We start from the raw sequence: 19,035 nt of genomic DNA, 5'->3' as shown, positions 1-19,035 counted from the left end.
GGGACCCCCTTGGCTCCTGGATTCCAGGATTCTGTGCCTGGGAGGACTCCATTCAGCGAACAATCATGATTTATGCTTCGTGGGCGCACCTGTCCTCTAAGCACCTAATAATGATTCGTACTGGCCATAATTACAGCAGCTACCATTTTCTTTTTCTTTCTTTCTTTCTCTTTCTTTCTTTCTCTCTTTCTCTCTTTCTCCCTTTCTTTCTTTCTTTCTTTCTTTCTTTCTTTCTTTCTTTCTTTCTTTCTTTCTTTCTTTCTTGTTTCTTTCTTTCCTTCCTTCCTTCCTTTTCTTTCTTCTTTCTTTCCTTCCTTCCTTTTCTTTCTTCTTTCTTTCTTTTTCCTTCCTTCCTTCCTTCCTTCCTTCCTTCCTTCCTTCCTTCCTTCCTTCCTTCCTTTTCTTTCTCTCTCCCTCTCTCTCTCTCTGTCTCTCTCTTTCTTTCTTTCTTTTTTTGACAGAGTCTCGCTCTGTCGCCCAGGCTGGAGTGCAGTGGTGCATTCTCAGCTCACTGCAGCCTCCGCCTCCCAGGTTCAAGCAATTCTCCTGCCTTAGCCTCCTGGGTAGCTGGGACTACAGGTGCACACTGCCATGCCGGCTAATTTTTGTATTTTTAGTAGAGATGGGGGTTTCAACATGTTGGCCAGGATGGTCTCGATCTCCTGACCTCATGATCCTCCCGCCTCAGCCGTCCAAAGTGCTGGGATTACAGGCGTGAGCCACCGCACCCGGCCACAGCTACCATTTTCTAAGCCTTAACTAAGTGCCAGGTGCTGTGCTGAGTGCATTTCATGGATTCTCTCACTGAATTTGCTGGATGGCTCTAAGAGGCAGGTACACTCATCTCCACTTTACAGATGAAGAAACTTGAAACTGAGCTCAGAGAGGCTGGGCAACTTGCCTCCGTTCACACTTTTAGGAAGTAACAGATGCAGGATTTCCACCCCCTCAGCTTCCTCTTCTGCAAAATGGGAGGAAATCGTACCATCGCCTCATGCTGCTGGGAGAGTGAGTTGATCAGGTGCATCAAGCATTTGGCCATAGCAGGCCTTGATAAACTGTGCCCCTGTACCCTCCTCCTCACGTCCCCACTTCCTGTCCTATGTGTCCCTGATACCAACCAGCCCAGCCTGTCATAGTCAACAACCACAGTGTGATTCCCAGGCTGGGCCCCAGAGAGCCTCTCAGTTCAGGGGATGACCCCTGTCTCTGGTGGCCTGTCTTGAGGATGACAGCTAGTGGCAGCCTGGGGACGGCAGTACGCTCAGATGACTCGTGGGGCTGCTGACCAGCAGACAGGCAGTGGCACGCTGAGCAGCTGGCATCACCCGAGGCTGAACAGACACCCAGGGGAGCCCTGGCCTGCATTCTGCCCTCAAGTCCAGACCCTTCTCTAACATTTAGGGGCCTTGTGGACCAGGGCAGTAGCACCAGTGGGGGTCTACACCTCACATGCCTAAACATCTAAGTTACAAACCAAACTAACAACCTCCTAAATATATGTTCTGTCTTCTAATAGACTTAATGGTCTGGTAGGCCAGGCTGTGAATTTCAATTCCTCTGACTTCTTGGATTTCTGAGCCAGAAGGTAGTAGCATCTTTCAGCATATGGGAAAGCCAGCCCCAGCTAGCAGTCCCATTTCTGGCTGGGGTCTCATACACAGGTCTGGATCCCAGGACACATGTGTAAGCTATGTCCACACCCGCCCCTCCTTCCAAGCAGCTGGCCCTGTCTATGGGTGGAGATACACACACTGGCAGAGCAGGCTGTCCTCTGGAGAAGCCCCTGCAGGCCCTGACGGTGGGCTTGGGGCTGAATGGATGGGGGAACCTGGGGTCCTGAGTATCTGGGGTGGAGTCTAGGGTGGGAGCGTAGGCTTAGGTTTCCAGTGAGCATGTCCCCCTGATTCTGTGGACTCCCCGCCCTGGGGAAAGGGGCGTGGCCTGAGGAGGGCCACAGAAGGCCCCCTAATGCTTCCGGTACTGCCCAGGTCCCCTGTAGAGGGGCTGTGGTGTCTGTTGTGAGCAAACTTGTAAATCATCACTGGAGACACATTCCCAAAGGAGGGTCTCAGGCCACACAGGTGCCTAGACTCCAGGAGTAGCCCAGGGGTTTGGAGAGCTTGGGATCAGGAAATCCAGGTTCAAGTCCTAGCTCTGCCATGTGCTGGCTGTGATTGTGGCCCAGCGAATTCCCCCGTTGGGTCCCGTTTGCTCATCTGTAAAACAGGGATGACAGTTTCTGCCTAGCAGAGTTGTATGAAGGAGCAAATGAGTGCAGTAAGGTCTGTGAAATGTTTGTGCCTTGCTTGCACAGGCTGTTCAACTCCACCCTGGCCACTGCTGCTAAACCCGCTTCAGAACATTTATTTTTTTATTTTTATTTTTTTTTTTGAGATGGAGTTTTGCTCTTGTTGCCCAGGCTGGAGTGCAATGGCGTGATCTTGGCTCACTGCAACCTCCTCCTCCGGGGTTCAAGCGATTCTCATGCCTCAGCCTCCTGACTAGCTGGGATTACAGGCATGTGCCACCATGCCCAGCTAATTTTGTATTTTTTTTTTTTTAGTAGAGATGGGGTTTCTCCATGTTGGTCAGGCTGGTCTCGAACTCCTGACCTCAGGTGATCTGCCCACCTCGGCCTCCCAAAGTGCTAGGATTACAGGTGTGAGCCACCACACCTGGCAACATTCAGATCTTTTACGATCTTCTTTTCCTGTGTAACGCTCACCATCTGTGTCCCAACACGATCACTGACAGCATCTGAGTCCACGTGGGCAGGCACATTGCCTCCCATACTACTGTATCCCCAGCACCTACCTAGCACAGAATAAGCACCCAGTGGCCAGGCACGGTGGCTCACTCCTGTAATCCTGGCACTTTGGGAAGCCGAAGCCGGTGGACTACCTGAGGTCAGGAGTTTGAGACCAGCCTGGCCAACATGGCGAAACCCTGTCTCTACTAAAAATATAAAAATTAGCCAGATGTGGTGGCATGCACCTATAATCCCAGCTACTTGGGAGGCTGAGGCAGGAGAATCACTTGAACCTGGGAGGCGGAGGTTGCAGTGAGCCAAGATCGTGCCACTGCACTCCAGCCTGGTGACAGAGTGAGACTCCATCTCCAAAAAAAAAAAAAAAAAAAAAAAAAAAAAAGCATCCAGTGAATATCTGACTGGCTGGATAAACTATGAAACTTTGTGATTTGTGATTATTCACCTGGGCCTTCCATCTGCTCTTGGGGTTCATTCAAGCATCACACATTGACTGAGTTCCTTCTGAGGGCCACACTCCATGTCCATACTCAGTGGACACTTCCGGGCCTCAAGGAGCTCCCAGTCTAGGGAGAGGGATTTGATGTGGAAATAGAGCAGAATTACGACAGCATAGTACCTGCTGTGATGGAGGCAGGGGGCAAGGTGTCAGGGCTCAGAGGAAGAAGTCAGTGTGGTGAGGATGTGGGAGTATGGAGATACTCCGAGGAGGAAATGACGGATTAGCAGGCCTAGGAGATAAAGAAGGAAAGAGCTTCCAGAGAGGCAGGCACAGCAAATGGCAAAGGCTCTGAGGTGTGAAAAGACCCAGGGTGTTTAGGTCCATGCGACCTGAGTTTAGGGACATGGAAGTGGTGAGTTTCGGTTAGCAGGCAATCCTGGGCAGGCTTTCAGTGTCTCTCTGGTCTAGACGAATAATCCTCATTGTGTGGCCCCTGGACTAGCAGCATCAGCATCACTCTGGAACTTGCTAGAGATGCACATTCTTGGCCCCCATCGCAGACCTCCCAAATCAGAAACTCTGGGGGTGAAGCCTGGAAATCCATATATTTTTTTTTTTTTTTTTTGAGATGGAGTCTCGCTCTGTCGCCAGGCTGGAGTGCAGTGGTGTGGTCTCAGCTTACTGCAACATCCGCCTCCCGGGTTCAAGCGATTCTCCTGCCTCAGCCTCCCGAGTAGCTGGGACTACAGGCGTGCACCACCAAGCCCAGCTAATTTTTGTATTTTTAGTGGAGATGGGGTTTCACCATGTTGGCCAAGATGGTCTCGATCTCTTGACCTCATGATCCGCCCACCTCGGCCTCCCAAAGTGCTGGGATTACAGGCATGAGCCACCGCGCCTGGCCGACTGCTGGTACTGTTATTATTACCATTAATCACCTGGCAATGAAGGGAACCCTGCCTGGTAAATTGCTTCCTCCAGGTAATTTGCGTTTCCTATTGTCCTTGTAGTCTTCATTCACTACAACCTGCTGAACGAATGTTTTCTAGAAAGCAGGATCCATGTTATACTTTTTAGTTTTCCTGCAATGCCTGTCCCAGTCCCTGGCAGGGAAGCACCCAAGAAGCTCAGCAAGGAAGGGACTTGGAGATCATCTGCTCTAACTCAGTATGCAAGACAGATGCTCTCCTCCCTAGCCTTATCAATTGCTTGAATGCCTCCAGGGATGAGGCATCTCCCTGTAGAGAGGTTTCCAGTGTCCAGGACTCTGGGGAGGCTGAGCTCCACGGGGTGAGTAGGAGCTGAATGGGCAGCTGCAGAGGTTGGGGACATCCCCCATGCCCCAGCAGCCCCCCTTCCCTCCCTCTGAGAGCCGATGATAGGAGTGGTTCTAATTATGCTCTAATTGCTTTCTTCCAGGCAGTTTCTCTGGAGCCAGGGAGTTCAGAGTTCATGAATAAATGAACAGGGAGGAAGCGGGAAGGGATGTTTATTGATCCACAAATCTCTACGTGCCAGTGTCCGCCCCACAAATGCTGGGGCATGCAGCAGTGTGCAGTATCGAATACAGATGCTCCTTGACTTATGATGGGGCCACGTCCCAATCAACCCATCCTAAATCGAAAATGCATTCCACACCCCAATAAACCCATTGTAAGTCAAAAAACCATGTTGAACCACTGTAAGCTGGGGACCAGCTAGCTGTACATACAAGCACAGAAACACACCACAGCCCCCAAATGTCCCTCTCCAACAGACTGGTGGGGGATAAAAGGAAGTTAACAAGAAGTTTCCTAATAGATGAAGCAACTTGAGGCTCATGAAGCTAAGTGCCCTGCCCAGGGCCTCAGAGCCAGTGAGTGGTAGAGAAGGCACCTGGACCCAGAGCCCTTGCTCTTCCCCACCCGGTGTCCCACCAGCATGGAGATGACAGTCACCCAAATGTGGGTTCCTCCTCCCTCTTCCCTAGTGCCTCCTCTCTTGGAGGGTGGCCAGCTTTTCTTGGAGGATGAGGCATTTGGATGGAGGGGCAACCTGAGGGGGGCAGTGCCCACCTGACAAGGGTAGAGTTGAGAGTGGGACCCGAAGCCAGCAGACACTGCACATGGAGATCTGTGGATCAAATACCCTTGACTTAGACTGTGGTCTTGGGCAAGCCATAGCCCATTTCTTTTTCTTTCTTTTTCTTTTTTTATTTTTTTGAGACAGAGTCTCACTGCGTTGCCAGGCTGGAGTGCAGTGGTGCGATCTTAGCTCACTGCAACCTCTGCCTCCTGGGTTCAAGTGATCCTTCTGCCTCAGCCTCCCGAGTAGCTGGGACTACAGGCACCCGCCACCACGCCTGGCTAATTTTTGTATTTTTAGTAGAGATGGGGTTTCACCATGTTGGCCAGGATGGTCTTGATCTCCTGATCTCATGATCTGCCTGCCTCAGCCTCCCAAAGTGCTGGGATTACAGGTGTGAGCCACCGCGCCCAGCCTTTTTTTTTTAAAGACAGAGTCTTACTCTGTTGCCCAGGCTGGAGTGCAGTGCCACCATCTCGGCTCACTGCATCTTCTGCCTTCTGGGTTCAAGTGATTCTCATGCCTCACCCACCTGAGTGGCTAGGACTACAGGCACCCACCAACATGCCTGGCTAATTTTTGTCTTTTTAGTAGAGACAGGGTTTGTGCTCTTGGCCAGGCTGGTCTTGAACTCCTGGCCTCAAGTGATCCACCCACCTTGGCCTCCCAAAATGTTGAGATCACAGGCATGAGCCACCACGCCCAGCCTCATAGTCCATTTCTGGACTTCAGTTTTCCCAGCTACATAGTGTGAAGGTGGAGGTGACGTGTGAGAGCTCCCCCTCAGAAAATCTAGAATTTAAGATGTCCAGGGGGGACTCATCCAGCCAGATAGAGTCTTGGGCTATGCCCCTCTCAGGTGGGCACTGCCTCCCTCAGATTACCCCTCCATTCAAATGCCTCATTCCTCCAGGAGAAGCTGGCTGGAGGCTCTAGGGAAGAGGCGGGAGGACACACATTTCGGTCACTGCCACCTCCATGCTGGTGGGACACCGGGTGGGGAAGAGCAAGGGCTCTGGACTCAGGTGCCTGCTCTGCCACTTACCTCACTCAACTTATGCTTCTTGAGCCTTAAGTTGCTTCATCTGTTAAATGGGAATGACAGATTATGTTATGAAGGTCCACCCAGGGAATATAAGAGGTTTAGCTGACTGCCTGGCACATAGTATTTGATAAGTGGTAGTTGTTATTGCTAACATTGCCAACAACCCTGCAAGGAATAGGCTGTCGCCTTCATTACAGATGAAGAAACCAAGGTATAGAGAGGTCAAGCAATTTGCCCAGCATCGCACGTTAAGCGCCAGGATTTGAACCCACTGTCTGATCCATCTGTGTCCCCAGGAGCTGGCACATAGTAGGTATCCATAAATAATGTGCTGAATTACAGAGAAATGGAGCAAAAAAAAAAGTGCTGTAAGAGCAGGTCCTGCTTCTAGTGACCAAGGTGGGGTAAGCTGATAGAGGAAGGGCTAGACCAAAATTTCCTTCAAGATCAAAGTGAAGTGCTGGGTCTGAGGGACCCTGGGACTCCTTGACTCCTCAGTGGCTGGGGCCAGGACAGATGGGGATATCGGGGCTCCATGGTATGTGCTTGTTGAAGAAAATCTTTTTTTTTTTTTTTTTTTTTTTGAGATGGAGTCTCACTGTCACCCAGGTTGGAGTGCAGTGGCACGATCCCGGTTTATTGAAACCTCCGCCTCCCGGGTTCAAGCAATTCTCCTGCCTTGGCCTCTGGAGTAGCTGGGATTACAGGCGTGCACCACCACACCCAGCTAATTTTCTATATTTAGTAGAGATGGGGTTTCACCACGTTAGCCAGGCTGTTCTCAAACTCCCAACCTCAGGTAATCTGCCCGCCTCCGTCTCCCAAAGTGCTGGGATTACAGGCGTGAGCCACCACACCAGGCCAGAAAATCATTTTTTTTGGAGACACAGTCTTGCTCTGTTGCCCAGGCTGGAGTGCAGTGGTGCAACCTCGTCTCACTGCAACCTCCGCCTCCCGGGTTCAAGGTGATTCTTGTGCCTCAGCCTCCCGAATAGCTGGGATTACAGGTGCACGCTACCACACCCAGCTAATTTTTGTATTTTTAGTAGAGACGGGATTTCACCATGTTGGCCAGGCTGTTCTCAAACTCCTGGCCTCAAGTGATCTGCCTGCTCTGGCCTCCCAAAATGCTAGGATTACAGGCGTGAACCACTGTGCCCAGCCAAAGGAGATCTTTTTACCCCTTTATGAGTTCCACTAAGAAGCCAAAGGTAGGAACCCTGGCTGTTGGCACCAGCCAGACTCTGCTCTGCCGCTGCCTCGTTGCGTGACTTTGGCCAAGTGACTTCAGTTCTCTGAGCCTCAGAGTCCTCATCTAGGAAACGGAAATGGGTGTGACGAAGTTCCACCTCTAGGGCTGTTGTGAGGATGACCTCAGGTGGCACATGTGAAGCCATGTGGCATTGGGGTTAAGGGCGAGACCTGGGTTTGCGCAGCTCTGCCGCTGCTGGATGTGACTGCTCTCAGCCTCAGATTCTGCTTCGGTGAAATAGAGGTAGTAGCTGTGCCCACCCCACAGGCTGCCATGAGGATGAATGAGCCACTCCAGGTAAAGCAGTTATAGCAGAATGAGGTGGGTCATAAGTGCTCAGTAAATCTTCTCTATTAGACTATGCCATGTGCAGAGACCCTGCAGTCCATTTTATATACGGGGAAGCAGAGCCCCCAAGAGGGCCAAGGACTTGCCCAAGGTCACAGAGCTAGTTCACAGCAGAGCCAGGCCTATCTACGAACCCGGTGTAGGCAGGACCCCCTGTCCAGACCTTTGATTCCATGACAGCATGAGATGTGTGAATGGATAACCACAAGACCTTTCATGGCCCCGGGCCATCCTGCTCATGCCTTGCGGACTCTGGGGGTGAGAGGTGGCTGATGCTCCCCTCCCCTGTCCTCCCTGGTGGCTCCAATGCTGGCCTGAACCAGTGGGGTGTGTCAGAGTCCAGGGAGGGTTGCCCCACCTTCCTGCCCCCCTGGCCAGCCCCTCCACTCCAGTGCTGGCTGTTGGAAGCCTTAGAAACAATCCAAAGGCCCAGGACCAGAACACCATTTGTCAGCTTTGTGTGGTGGTGGCGGGCTTGTCTCCATGGCAACAGTGCAGTGTGAAGGCATCCTGGCATCATTAGGGAGCGCGCTGCGTAGTATAAACAGAGGCTGCAGTAGATTACATGCCTATTATGAGCAGTCTCGGGCTCTGAGCACTGGTAATTATGCCTAATTGTGCATCTAATTGTGTAATTGAAAACCCACATCTCTGGTTCAGGCTGGGGCTGTGGAATATGCCCACCGCCTCCCAAAAAACAGGCTTAGGAACCAATCTTTATCCTGAAAATCTCAGAATTGTTGCCCTTCTAGGGCAAGGAGTGGCCAGAGCAGGTAAAGGGATAAAATGCCTATAGATTTCCATTTCCCCTACTGCCTGTGCCACGAGCTCACCAGGCCCTGTGATTTGAGGTAGGGGGTGGGAATGAGTATGCTCAGGAGAGGGGACGTGGTGAGCTCACAGAAATGTTCATAATTGTAGATATCATTGTCTGCTGTTAGCACTGTCCTCTCAGGACCTAGAACCAGCATTGAGTGGTTCCAAGGGATCTGGGTCATCACTAGATCCATTATATGTCCAAGCAGTCATCCAACCTACACATAAATTCTTTCTTGCTTTTTTTCTTTTTTTGAGGCTGGAGTGCAGCGGTATGATCTCGGCTCACTGCACACTTGTCCTTCTGGGCTCAAGTGATCATCCTACCACAGCCACCTCAGTAGCTAGGACTACAGGCTGGCACCACCATGCCCAGCTAATTAAAAAAAATTTTTTTAGAGGTGGGATCTTACTATGTTGCCCAGGCTGGTCTTGAACTCCTGGCCTCAAGTCATCCTTTGGCCTCAGCCTCCCAAAGTGCTGGGATTATAGGTATGAGCCACCACGCCTGGCCACACATAAATCCCACTGCCTGGGACAGGAAACTCACCACCCGGTGATCAGCCCCCACCCCTGCACAGCCTCTGGAGAGTCTGAAAGCTGCTAACAGAGTTCAGTACTCTCCTCTCGTTTCCCACTTCATAGGCTGTGATAAATGAGGCCCAGAGAAGGCCAGGCCCAACTCAAAGTTGCACAGCAGTGAGTACTAGAACCCAGGGATTCTGTCTTGCAGCTGAGGGCATGTTTCATACCCTAAGGTGACTCAGCACCTAGAATCATGCATGGCAGTTTGTGTGTGCTTGATAAATATTTGCTGGATTCAACTCCAGGTAGAGTTAGCTGGAGGCAATTCTCACTCTCTGACCCAAGAGTATTAGTCTTTCTGTAGTTCAGGAAGCTCACCTTTGGTGAGCTGGAGGTGACTGATGGGCCACAAGCCTCCCAGCTCTGAATCTCTGTAGTTTGAGACGTGATCTTACAATCAAAATATGCTACATGGGCATCTGGGATGGGAGCAGTGCAGCCTGTGTTGCCCAGGCTGTAGTGCAGTGGTACAATCATGGCTCACTGCAGCCTCAACCTCCGGGGCAAAAGCAATCCTACCCTCTGCTTCAGTAGCTGGGACGACAGGTGCATGCTACCATGCCCAGCTAATCTTTTACTTTTTTTTTTTTCTTTTTTTGAGACGGAGTTTCACTCTTGTTACCCAGGCTGGAGTGCAATGGCGTGATCTCAGCTCACCACACAGACAGACAGACAGAAGAAAGATGAGGTCACCAGAGTCCCTGACAACCTGACGCCCAGGTGTAAAGTCTTGAGCGAGCCATCAGAGGCAGAAGTCTCCTCCTGCCCCCAGGCCCTGATACTCCATCAGTCACCACTGCCTGCAACAAGGTGGGCCAGGCAGCACCTCTGACCTCCCACCTGGGAAAAGAAGGCGCTCAGTACTGACTCGGAGCTGGAAGCGTCCTTTGAGATGATGAGTCCAACCTTTTCCCCGTACAGAGCAAGAGAGAGCCCCACAGAGCCCACGCCTTCATCTTGGAACCCCTCTTAGTGAGTGGCAGCCTGTGCCCACGGCTCTCCCTGCATTATCTCAGGTTGCCCTCATTACAGTCCTATGAGGTGGGTGCTATTATTATTCCCATTTTACAGAAGAGAAGACCAGGGTCCAGCAATGCCAAGACCACACAGATGAAGAAGAACTGCTGCTCCAGCTTGAACCTTCCATTCATTGAGAAAGGGGAGTCATCTCATTATTTCCTACCCCACAGTACTCGCATTTGCAGAACCTGCAGCCTCATTTCCTGGGCATTCAAGAGTGTACCCCCTTTGTGAGCTCCCCCTCCGCACATTTCATTTCAAAGGAGCCTCCCAAGAACTCTCTGAAGTAGATGATTATTATCCTGATTTAGAGAAGTGCAAGTGGAAGCTCAGAGAGGCTAGGTGTCTTCTTGCCCAAGGTCATCCAGCTACAAAGAGGCAAAGCTGGAGCTCAAATCCCAGCCTGACCCCAAAGCCCGGGTTCTCCCCAGTTCCCAGGCCACCTCCTTGTCTCTGGATTTGTCAGCTGCTTTGAGAGGGGCCAGGAGGCCAATGTAAATGAGGAAAACCTGCAACCACGCTTAACAGCTCTTCTAAAACCTCAGTGCTCATTCAGTGCCTTCAGGGGAAGTTTGCTTTGCTATCTGAAGCTCTCCCTCATCTCTGAATCAATCAGCATCCCTCTCCAGGCCAGGGCAGGCAAAGCCAGGCAAAGCACTGGGACTTGGCTTCCTGGGCCTAAACCCAGCTCTACCCCCCGGCCTGGATCTAGTGTTCAATTTTAAAAATGTTTTTAATTTTTAATTTTTGTGGGTACATAGTAGGCATATATATTTACGGGGCACATGAGATATTTTGATATCGGCATCTACTGTGCAATAGTCACATCAGGGTAAATCAAGCATTTATCCTTTCTTTGTGTTACAAATAATCCAATCATACTCTTTGGGTTATTTTTATTAATTTTTTTTGAGATGGAGTTTTGTTCTTGTTGCCCAGGCTGGAGTGTAGTGGCACGATCTCAGCTCACTGCAACCTCCGCCTCCCGGGTTCAAGTGATTCTCCTGTCTCAGCCTCCTGAGTAGCTGGGATTACATGCCCGCCACCATGCCCAGCTAATTTTTTGTATTTTTAGTAGAGATGCGGTTTCACCATGTTGGCCAGGCTGGTCTCAAACTCCTGACCTCAAGTGATCCACCCACCTCAGCCTCCCAGAGTGCTCAGATTACAGGTGTGAGCCACAGCCCCATCCAGCTATTTTTAAATGTACAATAGATTTCATTGACTGTAGTCACGCTGTTATGCTATCAAATACTAGATTTATTCATCCTATCTAACCATGTTTTTATACAACCTCCCCACTCCCCGACTACCTTTCCCAGCCTCTGGTAATCCTTATTCTACTTTTTTTTTTTTAATAGATGCAGGGTCTTGCCATGTTACCCAGGCTGGTCTCCAGTTCCTGAGCTCAAGCAATCCACCCACCTTGGCCTCCCAAATTGCTGGGATTACAAGAGTGACCCACCGTGCCCACCCTCCTCATTCTACACACTGTCTCCATGAGTTCAATTGTTTTTGTTATTGTTGTTGTTGTTTGAGATGGAGTCTCACTCTGTCGCCCAGGCTGGAGTGCAGTGGCGCCATCTCAGCTCACTGCAAGCTCCACCTCCCGGGTTCATGCCACTCTCCTGCCTCAGCCTCCCAAGTAGCTCGGACTACAGGCGCCGCCACCACGCCCGGCTACTTTTTTCTATTTTTTAGTAGAGACAGGGTTTCACGGTGTTAGCCAGGATAGTCTCCATCTCTTGACCTTGTGATCAGCCCGCCTCGGCCTCCCAAAGTGCTGGGATTACAAGCGTGAGCCACCGCGCCCAGCGAGTTCAATTGTTTTAATTTTTAGCTCACACAAATAAGTAAGAACATCTGAAGTTTGTCTCTCTGTGTCTGGCTGGAACTAGCTTTTTTTTTTTATTTTTTTATTATTTTTTTTGAGACAGGATCTCACTGTGTTGCCCAGGCTGTAGTGCAGTGGTACAATCATGGCTCACTGCAGCCTCAACCTCCTGGGCAAAAGCAATCCTCCCCTCTGCCTCAGTAGCTGGGACCACAGGTGCGTGCTACCATGCCCAGCTAACTTTTTATTTATTTTTTTCTTTTTTTGAGACGGAGTTTCACTCTTGTTGCCCAGGCTGGAGTGCAATGGTGTGATCTTGGCTCACCACGACCTCTGCCTCCCAGGTTCAAGCAATTCTCCTGCCTCAGCCTCCTGAGTAGCTGGGATTACAGGCATGAGCCACCATGCCTGGCTAATTTTGTATTTTTGGTAGAGATGGGGTTTCACCACGTTGGTCAGGCTGGTCTCGAACTCCCGACCTCAGGTGATCCGCCGGTCTCAGCCTCCCAGAGTGTTGGGATTACAGGCGTGAGCCACCATGTCCGGCCCACTTTTTATATATATATATATAGAAGGAGGGGGGCGTCTCACTATGTTCCCCAGGCTGGTCTCAAACTCTTGGGCCCTCCACCTGCCTTCCCAAAATGCCGGGATTACAGGTGTGAGCCACCGCGCCTGGCCTGGAACTAGTTTTTAAAAATACACCTGTAGCCTTAGTCTGCCTTCCTGTCACCCATCTCTCCTTAACACCAGAGGAGAGTAGTTTGAGAATCTCCTGCCACATAGGATAAAAAAATAAAAAATAAAAGATAAAAGGACTGACTGGAGGAGACAACATGTTCCAGTGATCAGAGCTGACTATCTCTGCTTGGTCCAGATTCTATAACAATTGTTCTCAAACCCTTTCCTCTTGATGACTACTCTGAGGCTCAGACTATTATCTCCTGTTTCCTTGGAGAGATGTCATTTTACTCTTCTGAGCCTCAGTATGTGCATCAGTTAATGGGTGTAAAAACCACACCTATCTCATAGAGTTGTTATGAGGATGGATCAGTTGTAGATACAAGTTAGTTTATTCCCTGGTTTTCTCAATCTGTATCACAGCTCCTTGGCTCACTGCAACCTCTGCCTCCCGGGTTCAAATGATTCTCCTGCCTCAGCCTCCCGAGTAGCTGAAATTACAGGTGCCCACCACCACGCTCGCCTAATTTTTTGTATTTTTAGTAGAGATGGGGTTTCACCATGTTGGCCAGGCTGGTTTCGAACTCCTGACCTCAAGTGATCCACCTGCCTCGGCCTCCCAAAGTGCTGGGATTACAGGTGTGAGCTACCACACCCAGCCATGCATCACAGCTCTTTTAAGTCCAGCACAGAGTTTGGGGGTGGGTAGAATGGGGAGAGGGGGCATCTGTGTAAGCAGTTAGATCTGGCGTTTGGTAACAAGCCCCGTGGCTGAGGAAAGGTTTGGATTTCTCCACCTGCTTCCCCTCCAGCATCCCACAATACTAGCAGGGGGCAATGGGACATGCAGGGAGAAGCAGTGGAGTCCCAGATCTGAGTTTAAATACTCATTCTGTACCTATCATTTATGTGGCCACGGATAAGCCACAGAGTAGCAAGAGACATATATAAAATGCCTAGTACAATGCCTGGCTCATAGCAGACACCAAACAAAAAGAAATTCTCACTATGTTAATTTCCCACTCAGCCCCATATTTTCCACATGAAGAAGAGCTGGAGTGTTTTGTGGGAATGACCCTGATCACAAAATCCTCTAATACAGGCAGAGATGGGGCTGATGTGACCTGTCCAAGTCTCAAGGCAAATCATAGCTAGCCCAGGAGAGGCCAGGGCCTCCTAGGCCAGGGACCGTACTTGGCTAACCCGGCATCAGCTTGCGAACTCCCCAAACTGCCATGGGCTGGTTCGTGGGGTAGAAGCTGTTCTTCTGACTACTTTGTAAGTAAGAAGGCAGAGGCTCAGAGAGGGTGCAGGACTTCCTGGGAGTCACAAAGCAAGGCCTGATCCCAGATGTAGTGCTCCTAGCCCCTGTGCCAGATCTCAGAGAAGCTGCCATTTATGGGCTGCTTATTTAAGAACCATCCACTCACCTACTCTTACAAAGGAGGAGAACCAGGGCCATCCCCAGGTCCCCTGGAGGACTTCTTCTCCATTCTACCCCGCTCCGCCCATATCATAAGGGCCTCGAGGGCAGTTTGGCTTCAGTCTGTTCATTCACAAAAGGGAGTTGATCATCCCTGCCAACTCTGTCCAAAGGGGTATGAGGAACAAAAGGGGCCAGTGGCCTGCATAATTTCACGCTCCTGACTCTGATACCCGGCCCAAGGACCTCAAGCACCCAAAGCAGAACCAGACCCTCCGAGGAAGCCGTGAGCTTGCAGCTGCAGCTGCTCCAGAGTGCAGGCCCCTGCTGGAGCCCATCTCCCTCTGCTCTTCGCCGTCACTATGGCTAATAACGACATCAATCAGGTTGACCATGTTTCACACCATTACTCGCAGCTCAGCTGGAAGCTACATCTCGCCCCCGCCCCCACCTTCCAGAAAGCAAAGAGCTTTCTAGAAGGGAAAAGAATGAAACCAACATTTTTCTGAGTACCTACTATGTGTCTGGCACCTGGCCAAGGAAGCCCTTTCTACAACTCTGTGGGCTAGAGATGACTCTTCCCCTTTTACAAAGGAAGAAACGGTGGCCAGAGGAGTGAATGCGTGTGTCCAAGGTCACACAGAGCTGGGACAGAAACCACCATGGTAGTGATCTATTATCAGGCACTCACTGGCTCACAGGGCAGGCACTATGCATGAGGCTACCGAAATGTGATCATTTTCATTTTCAGATGAGGAAACTGAGGCTTGGACCTGTCTGGGGTCAGACACTGGTTAAACGCGAGCAGCAGAGTAGCATGGGGCTGAGAGGGTGGCTCTCTGTTCAGACAGAAGAGTCCTCGCATCTTGGTTCTGTCACGGACTAGCTTAGTAAGCTTGGGCAAACGTCACACCCCTTCGCACCTCAATTTCCTCACCTGAAAAAGGGGATAATAAACACATCCATCCCACTGCGTGGAATTGCAATAAGAAGGGTGAAAGCAGTAAAAGAGCTAACGTTTATTGATCGTTTAACATGTACCAGGCACTTTGCCAAGCACTTTACATATGTATGCTCATTTGGTTAAATGAGGTAATGCATATAAAGTGCTTAGCACAGGACTCCTGAAATGGGAATGATAATGATGATGATGAAGAAATTGATGGTGGTTCCCTAGGGCAAATCTCACTGGTTCATCCCCTTCCAGGAAGAACAGAGTGGCCTGTAAGGTTTCAGGAAGGAGGTGAACAAGGAAGAGCTGGGTTTGGACAGGAGAGAGAAAAGGCACAGGATTAAAAATTAGAGGGTGAATATGTTAATAATGTTGTCAAGATGATACACCAAAAAGAATTCTGGAAAGCAAGGGACCCAAGATGTTCTACAGAAAGGAACCAGACCAAGATGCGACAAAACTGCCATGCCAAAGCCAGGTGTGGTGACATGCACCTGTTGTCCAAGCTATTTGAGAGGCTGAGGTGGGAGGGTCACTTGAGCTCAGGAATTTGAGGCTGCAGTGGGTTATGACTGCCACTGCACTCCAGCCTGGGCAACACAGCGAGACGCCTATCTCTAAAAAATAAAAAATAAATAAACAAAACATGCCAGTCCAGGCATCACGCTGAGTTCCCGACAAGTAGAGCTGGCAGGATCCCGGCGAGCCAGACCAACAATCCATCCCATTTTACAGATGGAAAAACCAAAGCCTAGAGTGTGGAAGAGACTTGCCCAAAATTGCAGGATGTCAGAAGCAGGGCTGGGCTTGAATCCAGGTCTTTTGCCTCTCAGCTCAGTGCCCAACTACCTGCTACTTCCTACAAAGGACAGTCCACAAAGGACAGTGCAGGGGGCCACCTGGATATGTTTGGGCTACAATGCCACAGACACATCCCATGATACGAATCATTAAGATAATAACAATAAGCTACAGTTTAATGAGTACTCACTCTGTAACTGGCACAGTGCTAAATTCATTATAAAGACTGAGTCCTCACAACAACCCTAAGGATTAGGAACTGTTTTATATTCTCTCTATTTAACAGATGACAAAACTATGTGGTTCAGAGAGGGTAAGCAACTTGCCCAAAATTGCACAGCCAGGAAGTGACAGAACCAGGTCTAGAAGCCAGGTCTGTCCTGTCAAACTCCAGAGCCTTAACTACTATCCTACACTTACCCATCTGAAAGGCACAGTCCCTACCTGCTTCCCTTAAACCCCGCGGCACCCTCACACCTCACTCCCTCACCCAAATCACATCGATCCCAACTGAGGAAGAGGGTTTCCAACTGGCCTGATTCATTGTAACGATTAAACTCCATTTGAGAAAGAAAAATGACACAGTTCCTCCTAAGTTTTCAGCTGAAAGATATTTAACAGCCTCTTTTTTTCCCTCAGTCCCTTGGATGAGAAAACCAAGACTCCCTTCTCCCCTCAGGCTGGTGAATTCCAACATCCTGGGGCACATCATGGAAGCTATCAGGCAGTAGGGGCTCATGGGGGTTAGTGACAACCGGACGATCCACTCTGCAATGAGCCCAGATAGTGCAACGGAGCCAAGAGAGCAATTTTTCAAGTCCCTCCCGCAAATGATCCTGTGCAACCTTCACGAGCTGCCCAAAGCCACCCAGCCGGGACATGGGAGAACAGAATCCCACCCAGGTCTCATCTAACTTAAGCCTCTAGTGCTGGTGAGATCCTCTAAGTGGAAGACTGGGGTTAGCTTAGCAAGGGAGAACCACGGAGGAAGGGAAGTGGGAGGCAGAGAGACTGGCCAGAACTACTTATTTTATAATTAAGAAGGCAACAGAGGACCTGGCCAACCGCCTGGATTCAAAGCCTGGATCCTGGCTGGATGTGGTGGCTCATGCCTATAATCCCAGGACGTGGGAGGCTGAAGTGGGAGGATGGCTTGACCACAGGAGTTCGAGACCAGCCTGGGCAACAAGAGTGAGACTCATCTCTAAAAAACAAAAAAATTAGCTAGGCATGGTGGTGTGCACCTGTAGTCCCAGGTACTCAGGAGGCTGAGGTGGGAGGATTGTTTGAGCCTGGGAGGTTGAGGCTGTAGTGAGCTATGATTGCACCATTGCACTCTGGCCTGGATGACAGACTGAGCCCATGTCTCAAACAAAAACAAAAACAAAACCCCCAAAACAAAGCCTGGGTCCTAGTTCCTGTAGAATTCTGGACAAGTGACTTCACAGGGTTGCTAGGATTAAATGAGTTAATACATGGAAAAGTGCTTCCAAGAGTACCTGACACTTAGTCAAGGGCTCTCCAAAGCTAACCGTTGTTATCGCCAACAGAGAATGAGCTTTTATCTTTTACTTTTATCTTCTGTCCTGTTTGATTATGTATTTATTTTTTACAATATATGTATATTACTTTTCTAAATAAAAAAAATCCCTAGTTTAAAATTTAAAAATTAACAAACACAGAAGAATCCTCTGAAAGATTTAAACATTTCTTGGCATTTCATGTTCCTCAAAGTAGATAAAGAAAAACAGACAATCTCTGCCCTTCTGGAGTTTCCATTCCACTTGATCTTAATTAATCCCCTCTGCAATCCTCAGGGATAATCATTTTACAGATAAGACGACTGAGGCCGGCCAGTGGGGGGAAGTCACTTGTCCAGTCTCCCACAGCTGGGAGCAGGGCTACAATCTCCAGAGCTAGGGCTGTTTCTACCACTGTCCAGGCCAGGTCTGTGGATGGCATGTTTGAAGCCGGTGTCCCCAGGAGGAGAGAAGCAAGAAGAATGAGGAGGTCTGCATGTCCAGGCTCAAAGCTTCACTCTACATTATCAATGGGTCCTGTGGTGGGGAGGGCGTGATGGATGCAGGCAAGAGTGGAAACCCAGAACAAGGAGCCCAGCATGAGGGGGGCTCAGGCTCCTCGCGGCTCACTCTCAGACCTGGGTTCGGCGATGGAGGTCCCCATGCACCTCTGCCTAGAGGAGAAGCACAGCTTCGACCTCCCTAGTTCTTTAATCTCAGCTCTGTGGTAGGTAAGAGATCCCTGCCTCTCCTTAACCACCCTCCCAAATTCCCCTGCCAGGGCCTGATTTGAAGGGCAGCGCTGTTTCTTCTAGTCCACTACAGTCACTCCTCCCTGAGACAAGAACCTGCGTTCCCTATGCTGGGGCTAGGCACAGTGTCCTCAGAAGCTCTGGTCCTCCCTGGGGCACCCAAGTGTCCCCACCCCAACTGGTGCTGGCCCGGGCAGAGGAGTTGCTCTGGTGGGTGGAACTGATGGAACCCCCATGGCCACAGCGGCCAGACCAAAGCAGGAAGTGTGGTCCAGGCTGGGTCAGGCTGGTCCAGGATCTGGCAGCTCCTGGTGACCCTCTCCAGGGAGGTGGCTCCCCTTTCCCAGGGCTGCCCCGTCAGGAAGGTGAAGGGAGGCAGAAACAGCACAAAGGATTAGAGGGTTCTTGGAGTCCAAGATCCCAGAACACAGATGAACATGGACCAGAAATGGTCAGCGATCTAGAGACACACCAAAGAGAAACCCAGAGAGACACACGCGGGAGCAGAGACTTTGCGGGAAACGCTCACACGGGGGTGGTGATCATCAGAAGCAGAGACCCAGAGGAAGGGAGAGACCCATGCAAACGAGGGATCTAGAGGGAAACACAGGGCAGGACCTCAACGGATCCACAGATCAGCCTCAGACACACCCCCAGTCCCAGCAAGCCACAGTCCCACAGCGTATACCCCAACAGGAGGCCACTTGTACAGTGCGGGCGGGCCGGGGAC

General features: G+C 50.4%; 1 protein-coding gene across 4 annotated transcripts in view; it reads right to left on the bottom strand.

Moving 5' to 3' along the window:
* The window catches only part of NKAIN1 (sodium/potassium transporting ATPase interacting 1), a 59,967-nt gene that overhangs the window by 35,838 nt on the left and 5,094 nt on the right, over positions 1 to 19,035 (bottom strand). The window lies entirely within an intron of this gene.

The sequence above is a fragment of the Symphalangus syndactylus genome, chromosome 12 (assembly GCF_028878055.3).
Source record: "Symphalangus syndactylus isolate Jambi chromosome 12, NHGRI_mSymSyn1-v2.1_pri, whole genome shotgun sequence".
Taxonomy (NCBI): Eukaryota; Metazoa; Chordata; class Mammalia; order Primates; family Hylobatidae; genus Symphalangus; species Symphalangus syndactylus.
This window is presented reverse-complemented; position numbering and strand designations above follow the sequence as displayed.